The 12032-nt window shown below is 38.4% G+C and overlaps 1 long non-coding RNA gene across 1 annotated transcript; it reads right to left on the reverse strand.

The window, feature by feature from the left end:
* Positions 1 to 28: 28 nt before the first annotated feature.
* On the reverse strand, positions 29 to 10542 carry LOC116663878. The gene is made up of 4 exons (XR_004320240.1): positions 10466 to 10542; positions 5109 to 5113; positions 2221 to 2230; positions 29 to 39 (listed from the first exon to the last, which is right to left on the reverse strand). It is a non-coding gene; the product is annotated as an uncharacterized LOC116663878 (long non-coding RNA).
* Between the last annotated feature and the right edge of the window lie 1490 nt (positions 10543 to 12032).

The raw sequence follows: 12032 nt of genomic DNA on the forward strand, positions 1-12032 counted from the left end.
TGTAAGTGTCCTCACCTTTTCTGTGACCTTGACTGTGCCCTGGGAGGCGGACCCCCCTGGACTGCACCTTTAGGCTCCTTCGCCTTTTGACTTCTGGATGGGTTGAGCGGACATGTACAAGTCACTGGCAGCAGAACGGTGGGAGGGAGAAAAGTAAGATCGAGGTGTTGTTATTCCCTCTTTACCTTGTCACAGCAGATTGGCTGCGTTCCTCCGTGGAAAACCCTAACAGGCAACCATCTCTTAGAGCTAGAGATTCCCCCCTTGCCCCTTCAGGCACATTGGTGATAACTGCTCTGTTTCACCATCCCTTGTTCCTCTCCTTAACCCTGCCTACATCTTTGTGAATATCCCTTTATTAAACTCTTCTCAATCACTGGACTTGAGGGGGGTGCATCTGCTCCCTGCTGGGACCCTTTGATGCACATGCATAGAATTCACTTAACAACCCCATGAGGTAGGTATCCTTTCATAGGTGGGGAAACTATGACTTAAACTGCTTCCAAACTTGCTCTTGGTCATGTATCTGGTAAACACGATGACCAAAAGGCAAGCCCAGTTTCCTAACTCTAAGCCAGTACCCAATATTGCCAATATGATCAATTCTAACTTCAGAATATTTTGATTATTGGATAAAATATTATTTATTTCTATTAGTCTGTCTCTTGCCCTTATCATTGCAAAACCCCAAACCCTTGCTTAGACTATTACAAACTCTTACAGCCCTATCACATTAGGGAATACTTACTTGGTTTCACACAACAGAAAATAATTCAAGTTAGCATAAGAAGAAAAGAAAGCAAATTTCAGGTTGTGGTGGGAAGCCTCAAGTTGCCCCCATGATCCCCACCTCCCGGCATTTATGCCTTTGTATAATCCCTTCGCCTGAGTATTGACTATATTTATTAACTTCTAATGAATAGACTATGGCAGACGTGATGGGATGGCACCAGGTTACTTTTTCTTTTTTTAATGGTGTCTATCTTAGATACTTGCTCTTTCTCATCCATTCCTGGATTTTGTCTGGGAAAAGGCCACTACCCTGTGGAAAGGCCCACATAATGAGGAACTGAGGCCTTCCAGTAGCCACAAGAGTGACTCAGAGGTGGCGCCTTCCCCATTTGACCCTTCAGATAGCTGCAGTCCCAGCTGATACTTGACTGTAGGCTTATGAGAGACCCTGAACCAGAATCTCTCAGCTAAGTGGCTCCCAGATTCTTGACTCACAGAAACTATGAGTAAATAAGTGATATTTTCAGCTACCAAGTTTTGTATTACATATTATTACAATGTATTATGCAACAATAACTAACTGAAGATTTTGATTCTGAGAGTGGTTCCAAAGGAACAGAATCTCAAGGCTGAGTTAGCCGAATTGGTCCTGGGGTCTGTGACTCTTGTAGGCAAGGTGGACTGTGGAGACGAAGCGGCGCCCTCCTGTAGCACACACATCACTGCTGATCTGCCAGCTCACCCATCACCCACCGGCAGGAGGCAGCAGCCAAACCTGCAACTGTCCCCTCTTCCCCTGGCTCTTCCGCGTCAGCTTCTCTGCATCCTGGGCCAGGTGTGTGTTCTCAGTTCACAGCTTTATGGAGACGCTTAACCAGATCCTGCAATTGTGTTAGGTCATACACCCTTAATTTCATACATTCAACAAAAACAAAATTTTAACTAAAAGCCGAGGAAAGTCAGGAGCCAGAGTAGTCAGCAGCAAGAGTTTGCTGAACTTCCTTCTCCAGCTCCACCCAAACCCAACTCTGGGCTACCAGCTTCCTTCACATGGCTCACAGCCCCAGATTCCATACTCTTGAGTATCATGTAATTGATTCAGATTGGGCCAGCTATCCTCCCCTTGACCAATCAGCTGGGTGTTGGAAATACCACGTGATTAAAAATATATAGAGATACAGATTCCAGAAGAGAAAACCAAGGCCAACAGCCCAACAGACCACTACATCTTCCCAAAAGGTCTCTACCTCCAGTTTTTTCCCTCTAACTTATCTTTTCCATTAGGGTCATAACTTCCTACCAAGTACTCAGGGTTTATGTCAACATGGTCTGAAACTACCATCTGAAGTTGAGAGAATTCACCAATATGGTCTGTAATCCACACCTTATGTGCACAGGCCACTTTGAAACTCTGTAAAGCTCCATGTGGACACAATTCATGACAGTTCCTCATTGACCTTTTATTATAATTACTTACAGACTTTGAACTTGAGTTAAGCTCTAAAACGTGTTACAGTTATCTCACTTTTATTCAGTAATATTCACTGTCACCACACTTTGGTCAGGGTACCATAAACAGAAAGGCTACCTGGAGATGCTTTCTGAGATTATAAACAGAACGGTATAATTTTCTTTTTAAATTAGATTCCCATCCTTTCACTATCAGTAATGTTTGTTCACCCAGTGAAAGCTTGCCTGATAAGAAGGAAACTGTAAGACCCTAATAATGTTCTTGCCAAACAAGGGCCAGAGCAGCTGTAATAGTGGGACCGTCTTAAACATATCTCTGCAGGCACTGAATGGCTTTTGTGTAACAGAAGTTATTAGGTACACAAATGGGAACGCTGTATATTTGCTTAAATGTGTACAATATGCTTGTGAAGTTGTGCTAAAAGCATGCTCACTAAATGGTATTGTCCTTGGCTTTATATTTTTTAAATAGCTCACAGGTATTTGAATTATAAAAATGAGGAGATCTGGCAGTCGGAGTAATGGATCTCAATTTTTGTGTGCATGAGAATCATCTAAAGAAGTTGTTTTGATAAAAGTCCTGAGCTCCAGACCTGTAAATTCAGATTCAGTTGATCCGGGATGGACCTGGGAACTTAAGTATTTAACAAGCACCCCCAAGTGATTCTGACGAAGGCTATCTGCCAGTCCACACCTTGAAATAATTGTAAAAATTGATGTAAACCCAGAATCTAAACCCGTCAGTTCCTGGCTGAATACACAGACACACAAACCTTCTAATTCCTGTGAACGCAATCACACCACCAAGCCTTCCTAAAGCCCAAAAGGAATTACTTCTGACATGGAGGCTTGCACTGAGTGAAAAAAATGAGTCATCCACAAGGTCAAACAAGCAAAGAGAACTCTAGGAAGGAGAAAAGGTCAGAAGGAGCTCGAGCGCCCCTCAGCCTGGGTTTCTGTGCATCTTGATAATAAGCTTGTAAGCTCTGCAATAGCTGAGGAAAAGTGCTCTAAATGCTAGTCAGATGAGAAAGAAAGGACTATTTTGTTTTAAGAAACAGTTTCTGTTTAGAATGTTTGGAAAATGAGCCTGTAATAGCATCCTTTTATTGGTACCAACTCCATAGATTCAGTTGCTTTTAGAATAACGTTATCAAACAACTTCCTTTAAGACCTGCAGCCCTGTTGCCTTTGCTGTGTGTCAGGCACAATTTAACCTTCATTATGTTCTCAGCAGAGGTGTTTATATGAGACACTGTGATCTCCATGCATTGCTTCCTCTTTTTCTTCTTCCACAGTCTCAAATGCCAAGTGCTTTTTTAAAAAGCCTGCAGTTAGTACAACTGACCTATATCTGTTTTGCCCAGGCTCATCCTGAGGATGGTAAGCATTCAATGGCTGTGAAGGCTTCAAGAATGATGGACTAGCAAAGAATGCTAAAATAAAACTGGTTCAATTGAGTGACAGATGCCGGTTCAAGTGACCAGGGTTTATGGCCAAGGGTAAAGGGAAACTCAGGGATTCAGGTCAGGGGTGAAAGACAAGACAGAGATGCAGTCATGAGCAGGGTCAGAGACCAAGGGTCCCATACTGAGTAAACAGGCTGTTGGAAGAAGTGTGAATTCTCATTCCACTAGAGACAAAAGATGAACAAGTAGTCATATGGTCAGAGAGTCCAGGTCAATTACCAGAGGAGTTGAAAGGTAGCAAAACAAAAAAAAAATAAAACCCTCCACACTAGTCAGCTGCTAGAACCAAGGAGTCAGGAAAAGAATCTCTTGGTCTCTCTGCTGAGCTTGGCAATGTTCCCTGAAGTGAGGTCTCTGTGTGACTGACTTCATTCAGAGCACTGGTTAAAAATGCAGAGTCAGGTGACTCTGCCAAGGTGTGCTAACTGAGACTCTCTAAGGGTGTGGCCAAACTCCTGCAGCCCAGCTCGCTCTGTGTTGATAGAGACCCACCAAGGAAGTGGCTTGTGCAACATGCTTCATTCTACTCTCCTCCTGCACTCTCCCAGCTCACTGAATACAGCTAGATGTCAGTGTCTTCATCACAGCGCCCTCATCTGGTTCCTCTGAAGAGTTGTATTGCATCTAGCAGAGTGAAGTTTCTCGTGGGAATGTAGACTGTTCGCTATCAGTTTCTTACAGAACAAAGGTTACAGGACCAAAACATTGCAGGCCAATCATGTCATAATGTTTAGAAAGGTACATTTGCAGAATCTATCATTTGTTTTTATTAGAGTAGCGAGGTCTCTTGGATTAATACTGTAGCAACTTTTCCCTAATGAGCTCTAAGCTGTTCCATTAGGATAGCTGTAAAAGTAAGACAAGAAAAAGTAAATCCAGAGTCATCCAAAGTGAGTATTAACCACGAGCAAAGGGAGGAATAGAGGCTAGTTCTCCTCATCCTCAGCAGATTATTTCTACATCTACTCAACATCGTGTGAGAAATTACATAAAGCACTCAGTGGAACTCCCCACCACCCCTGCAATATTGCTTTCTGTAATTTGAATGGAAAATGAGACCTGCAGCAAGACAGATAACAAAGTAATGGATACTATCTATGCATAGCTCTTCTACAAAAGGAAAGCAACAAGTAAATACACAGGAAAGAAGGGAGAGAATTCCTAACTGCAGTTTCCCACAAATTGTTCTGTAAAGTGACAATGGAATTCCTAAATCACTTGTACTGAGTTCCCAACTTGTGCACACACAGCCGTCATCCCCAAGGAGGAGTGGCAGCCAAGTCACACTGCTATAACTGAAGCCAAGGACAATTACTGGAAAACACCATTAACCCCTGCTTTCCTCCCTTCTGCACCCATCCCCCTCATGTGTGGCTTTTGAGTCTTGTCTGAGAGTAAACAAAACTCTATGTAGTTTCCACCAAGGAAGAATTTCACACTTGCTCACATTCATGGAAGACTATGAGTACTTTCAAGTAACCTTGCAAGTCTTATAATTCTGTCATTCTTTAAGGAGTTCCTATTAAGTCTTAAATGCTTCAGAGATTAAAAGGGTATATTAATGTTATCAGAGACTTGAGATAAAATGCCATGCCTTGCAGGGTATCTTAGCACTTAATGAAAACATTTTCATCACATTCTGAGTCTATTATGCCAGATCTTCATTTCATAAGTTGTAAGATAATCTTATTTTAATTAGAGACGATATACCAAGTACATTAGAGTAATACAGTTATACAGTTAAATCATCAACTTTCTTCTGACTGTCAGGTAAAATGGCTCCTTCAGAGTTATACTGCTGCCACAGGTGTCAATAAAAGAAAAAACCCTAAATATATATGCATATAAATTCTGAATGGTTTGTAGAGCATTAAATGACTGTTTTCTAAAGAGGATCCAATATGGTGGCCACTGTCACATGTGGCCACTGAGTCCTTGCAATATGGCTAGCTCAAACTGAAATGTGCTGTAAGTATAAAGTACACCCTAGAGTTTGAAAATTTAGTATAAAATATATAAAATATCTCATTAATAATGTGCATATTGATTACATGTTGAAATAATTATACTTTGGCTATTGCAGCTAAATAAAATATATTATTACAGTTAATTTCACCTGTTGCTTTTTAACCTTTTTTTTTTAACACTTTTTATTGATTTATAATCATTTTACAATGTTGTGTCAAATTCCAGTGTTCAGCACAATTTTTCAGTCATTCATGGACATATACACACTCATTGTCACATTTTTTTCTCTGTGAGTTATCATAACATTTTGTGTATATTTCCCTGTGCTATACAGTGTAATCTATTCTACAATTTTGAAATCCCAGTCTATCCCTTCCCACCCTTCACCCACCTGGTAACCACAAGTCTGTATTCTCTGTCTATGAGTCTATTTCTGTCCTGTATTTACGCTTTGTTTTTGTTTGTTTGTTTGTTTTTGTTTTTGTTTTTTAGATTCCACATATGAGCGATCTCATATGGTATTTTTCTTTCTCTTTCTGGCTTACTTCACTTAGAATGACATTCTCCAGGAGCATCCATGTTGCTGCAAATGGCATTATGTTGTCGGTTTTTATGGCTGAGTAGTATTCCATTGTATAAATATACCAAATCTTCTTTATCCAGTCACCTGTTGATGGACATTTAGGCTGTTTCCATGTTTTGGCTATTGTAAATAGTGCTGCTATGAACATTGGGGTGCAGGTGTCATCCTGAAGTAGATTTCCTTCTGGATACAAGCCCAGGAGTGGGATTCCTGGGTCATATGGTAAGTCTATTCCTAGTCTTTTGAGGAATCTCCACACTGTTTTCCATAGTGGCTGCACCAAACTGCATTCCCACCAGCAGTGTAGGAGGGTTCCCCTTTCTCCACAGCCTCTGCTTTTTAACCTTTTTAAAAAATTCTAAATTCCATACGTAATTCACATTTCTACCAGACACTGTTGCTCTGCATCATCTAAACAACATTTAAGATCAAGTCCTAATTGTCTATAATGTATTGTCCATGCCATGAAATAATAAAAATAAATGGTAAAATGATAAATCTCAAATTGGCCCCAACCAAATTCTAAATAAATGCCTAACTACCTTTCCCCTGGCCAGTCTGTTAATTTTCAACTGTTCAGTCAGTTAATTTTTTAAAAACTTTTTGGGGTGGGAGATAATTAGGTTTACTTATTTATTTTTAGAGGAGATACTGAGGATTGAACCCAGGACCCTGAGTGTGCTAAGCATGCACTCTACCACTTGAACTATACCTTCCCACCAGTCAGTTAATGAAACAATGGAAAAGCCAGTCTTAATATCAGCCTAAGGGAGATGCTACCAGGCAAGTCTGTGGCTGCAGAAGAGAGTTAGATAGTACTTTCCATAGCCAGACACAGATCACATGATCCTCAGGAGTCGATTGTGCAATGAAGCCAGAAATATCTTGTGGGAGAACCACTCTTTGACAGCAATCACATTATGACCCAGACGTTCAAGCAGGACAGAGAACGCTTCAAATTCCATCATGTGGTTTTGCAATTCTTGCAAGGGAAGGAAAGAGAAAAGGCACATGTTTGGATAAGAAAGGTTTTCAAAATAAAGAAGTACCGCTAGAGACTGTGTGAAAACACCTTGCTGGAAGGCCGGGAAAAAATGTGAGAACCAATCAAAACAGACAGCACTTAAAGAAAAGCCACTCATGCCAAGCTGGTAATGTAAAAGGGCCACACAAATATTGTTAAATGTAGAACTTGCTACTCTTGAAGAAAAGGACTGTAGAACAGGGTAGAGGCAAACTAAAAACAAATGGTCCATGAAGAAATCAGCAGAGCAGCTCGCAAGGGACTCCAAAGAAAAATGCAAAACCTTTTAAGTATAACAAAGTCAGGAAGCCAGCTGGAAAAGGCCAAAGGTCACTCAGGGATGATAAAGGGATGGCAGGGAGAATCAGTGAATTATCTGCCTCGTTGTTGACTGAACAAGGCTTTAGAAAGAGTCTCACCTCCATATTGCTCTGAAGTGGACATATCAGAAGTATTAGAACAAAGAGTGGAAAATACAGGATTTTCCCACACCTAAGTGACACACTAAATGTAAATAAATCACCAGGACCAGACAACATCCACCCAAGACTTCCAAAGCAACTCAAGGGTGAAATATGGACACGTTGGCCAAAATGTACAGCATGTTGTTATTAATGCCACTGTGGGAGAAGAATGGCGGGTTGCCAGTGTGACTCACCTTCATAGGAAGGACTCCATAGGAGATTCTGGAAACAAAAGTCTCTCAGTCGGATTTCTAAATTTGATAAGGTGATGGCATCTACATAAACACTGAAAATGCCTGGAGGAGTTGTGGTTTATCTGAGGAAGAGTCTTCTCTAATGATCTATGAGGGGTATTTTTGAGATGACTTAGGAAACTTGAACCAGATACTATGAAATTCTCAAAGTTTTGTTGAGTTTTTTTGAGTGCTTATATATTAGAAATCAGACTACTTATGAATGAAAGTATATACTATTCGGAGATGGCTTTAAAATACTTAAGAAGAAAAAAGTAAGAAGAGATAGACGTAAGAAGAAAGAAAGCAGACTGATGATCAGATGGGCACACAGTGGTTTACTACCCTTTTCTTTTTCTTTTTTGTGTGTTTGAAAATCTCCATAATAAAACTAAAATTAGTCAAAGAAGGAACATAGGAATATATAAGCATATGTCCAAAAGGAAAACAATGAGTACTATTTATTTAGATTTTCAAAAACACTGACAAAGTTTCACCCTTACATTTTACACACACACACAAAGTAGGTTTTTCACTTATAATGAAACTTTTTCTTACCGAGAGAGAATCACCCTAGAGACAAAGGCAAAGGGGAGAGGTAAATGGAAACTTCTCTGGATTATGAAGTACTAATAGGAGTATTCCTGATGAATCAGTTTTATATAGATTCATAAAAGAAAAATAAAAAGACCAAATGGAGAAATCAAGTTTGTAAGTGATATGAAACTTATGTTAGTTGTGAACTGTCCAAGCTTACTGGGAGGAAAAAATGCTAAAAAAAAAAACTTTCAAATTTGCCTAAGTAGAAAAAACAATGGTAGATGATCTTTAATGTGTACTAGTATTAAACAATTAACTTTAGAAAATAGTAACATAGAAATATACATATAGGATCGAGAGCTTATCAGTCACCAAAATTCTAGAAAAATGTTCAGGAAGAGCTATGAACCATTCCTCCTAAAATCAGCTTACTTTGCTTCTATGGCTAAAGATTGAAACACAATGCTAAAGAATCCTGGGAAAGTGTTTTAGAAACAAAACATTTTCAAGACTAGATATGTCTAAGGCAGCAAAGTGCTTTTTCTGGTCACCATGTCTCAGGAACAGTACATCTAAACTGAATGAAGCCTAGAGATCAACATCTACAATCAGTAAGAAAGTTGAGCAGACTGTGTCAAATTAGATTCAAACTGCTAAAACACGTGGGCTCAGAATCACAGAGTTTGAGTGCTATTGTAGGATCCATGTTTATTGAATAAAAAGCATATAAGGAGACTGATCATGACTTCATTCACCAATACATAGAATCAAAGGCTATTCCCTGAAAAGTTAAAGCTTTAATTCTTAAACAAATAAGAAAAATTAGTAAGATACTATACAGCTAGAGCCAGCTTAAAACAAGATGTTACTCCTGAGAAAGGACTGAAACCAAAAATACAAGGGGATTGAAAGAAACTTTAGATAAATTTATGTCCAATTTACTGAGCATCACTGATGGACATTTAGAAAAACAAATCTCATTTTCTTCAAAAAAAAAAAAAAACCCAAGAAGGGCAAAAAAAATGACTACAATGTCTTTTGGACTAGTAGTAGACTACATGGACAATTATGCAGGTTTTATTGGTTAGCTTCATCTTTGATTTATTGGTGTCACTTTTTTCCTTCATTATAATTAAAAAATTAACCATAAAGATGCAAACATATCAGGTATATAATTCAACAACACAAACCATATCTTTACTAATTATGAAGATACAGCATACTACAACTCATATGGCCAAAAGGGCCCATTGAATGTCCCAAATATTCATACTATTATTTGTTATTATATTTTTTCATACAAAGAGTCTATTCACCAATGATTACCAAATTAGCATAAGTAAATTATTTTCTTTAGTTTTTCCTTAGTAGCTAAAGTAATTTTATAAACATTAGCTAACTAAATTCTTTACTCATTTTAAAACACAGATGATATTCTTGTAAGAGATTACTATTTCAACATGTTACTCATAACATGTCTTTTACATCCTAAGAAGCTGAATATGAAATGGCTAAGTAATGTCATCTAATAACCAAGAACGGTCATTTTACATTCAGGGAAGTTATTGCATAAAAGAGATAAAGTGACAATAGGAATGATGTCCCTTAAGATGTTTGTTTGATCTTGCTCTAAAATTATTGTAATACTTTCCAATCCTATCATAATCTGTACTAAAAAAAAGTCAACCAATACTAACAATCCAAGAGTATATATTTTCATGCTACATATCTAAAAAGATAGTACAAATTCTTAATCTCTTTCAGTTCTGCTTATTCATTGGTTCATCTTATTTTAGATAGCTATAACTTTTATTTGTGAATTTGTAAGTTATAAAGCCAAAAGTAAGCTTCAAGTGAAACTTCCTGTTCCTTTCCTGTAACAGATGGTGATGATGGTTTCATTTGTTACCTCAGAAGAGGCAAAGGATGTCTGGTACCCGGTGCAACCCCACACTTACCCAGTTTGCCACAATGTCCCTGACTCAACTTCCGGACTCAATCTCCACACTACCTAGTAGATGTTAGGTAAACAGCAAAAGTACAAAAACCTCATCATTATTATGACCAACATTAACCCTTGCCTAATAAGCTTTGCCTTCTTGCTGTTCTGGGAAGAAAACTTACCAGTATCTGCAGCTAATTAACTAACATTCATAATGGTGATCTCTGGTTAGTGGTTTTACTGGTAATTTTAATTCCCTTCTTTTTTTTTTTTAAATTTTCTAATTTTTTGAAACATAGATTGATTTATAATCAGGAAAAGCATTAAGAGTATTTTAAAATTGGTGTCACAATTTCCATTTATGTAATCTGGAAGGAATATTTAGAGTCAATAACATCTCACTGGCAAACAAGTTTTCAAGAGTGAAGTTTTATATAATGACTTCCTATTTTCTCTAAAATAGAAAACGCACTGATTTCCATCTGTCTGGAAGTTGTGAATCAAAATCCTATCTAAGAAAAACAAACTTGAAAATTTAAAGGGCTCCAATTTTAATTTTTGATGAAGATATATCATCACTACCTACCATCCCTTATGACTGAGCAAAACAGACTTGGACACACACTCAATTATCACAACACACAGTGGATGCCACTGTTTCTTTGTCCAAGTGACTCCACTGTGTTCTGGATCATGTCATTTTTGAGTGAATGCCACAGGATCTCAAAACAGGACTTTGAGGAGTCTCAGGGTCCACATAGAAATATCTTTTTTTTTTCTCCTTAGCCAAAGGAACTAAGTGAGAATTGTACTTTACCTTATTCACTTAAGGTATCTCAATCAGGTCCCCAAATAGCAAAGTACAGACTCAGCAAAAGGACCCAAGAATTATCTCACATTGTTTATGGCTGAGTGAGCTTCCAGAGAGTTGGTATATGCTGAGCACACAGCTATTTGTCATGAAGCCATCAATCAAATTCAGTTGATAATAGAAATCCCTAAATAAATGAATTATAGAAATCAATGAGTCTGCTATTCTTTCAGAATTTAAAATCACTGAAAAATTTACCATGGATTTAGAAGGCAATTAAATAGCGGGACATCAATATTCTCTTATTCATTTCACAGATCTTTCAGTCCTAAATGTTCTGCATATCAAAGATCCAAAGAGACTGCTAAAGACAGACTCCACTGGGGTCATCCCAAGAATAATGGGACTGAAGGCAGTTAAGTCGAGCTGAGTTACCTATTCCGTGAGTTCCTAATAACAATTACTTGAAGTTCCTCGGGGCCCATCCAGTCATACCCACCAATACAGGCCCAGATCTCACTGGCCTCTTATCTCAATTAGCAGGGCCAGAGGGAAAGAAAAAATGAAACCCCATAGGCAATCAAAACCTCTCATGTTAGCTCTCAAGTTTAACTTCACATTTCCCCTCACATTACTAAGAGTAACAATGACTTTTTCAGTCTCACCTTTCCTCTTTGTTCCATTACAAAGCATTACCAATGCCTAAAAGTCCCAGATAACAGTAAAGGAGAGAAACAAAAGGCACAGTTAATTATAAATTCAATAAAACACACTGAAGTGGTTGCTTCAACCTATT

This window comes from Camelus ferus, chromosome 5, assembly GCF_009834535.1.
Source record: "Camelus ferus isolate YT-003-E chromosome 5, BCGSAC_Cfer_1.0, whole genome shotgun sequence".
NCBI classification, from domain to species: domain Eukaryota; kingdom Metazoa; phylum Chordata; class Mammalia; order Artiodactyla; family Camelidae; genus Camelus; species Camelus ferus.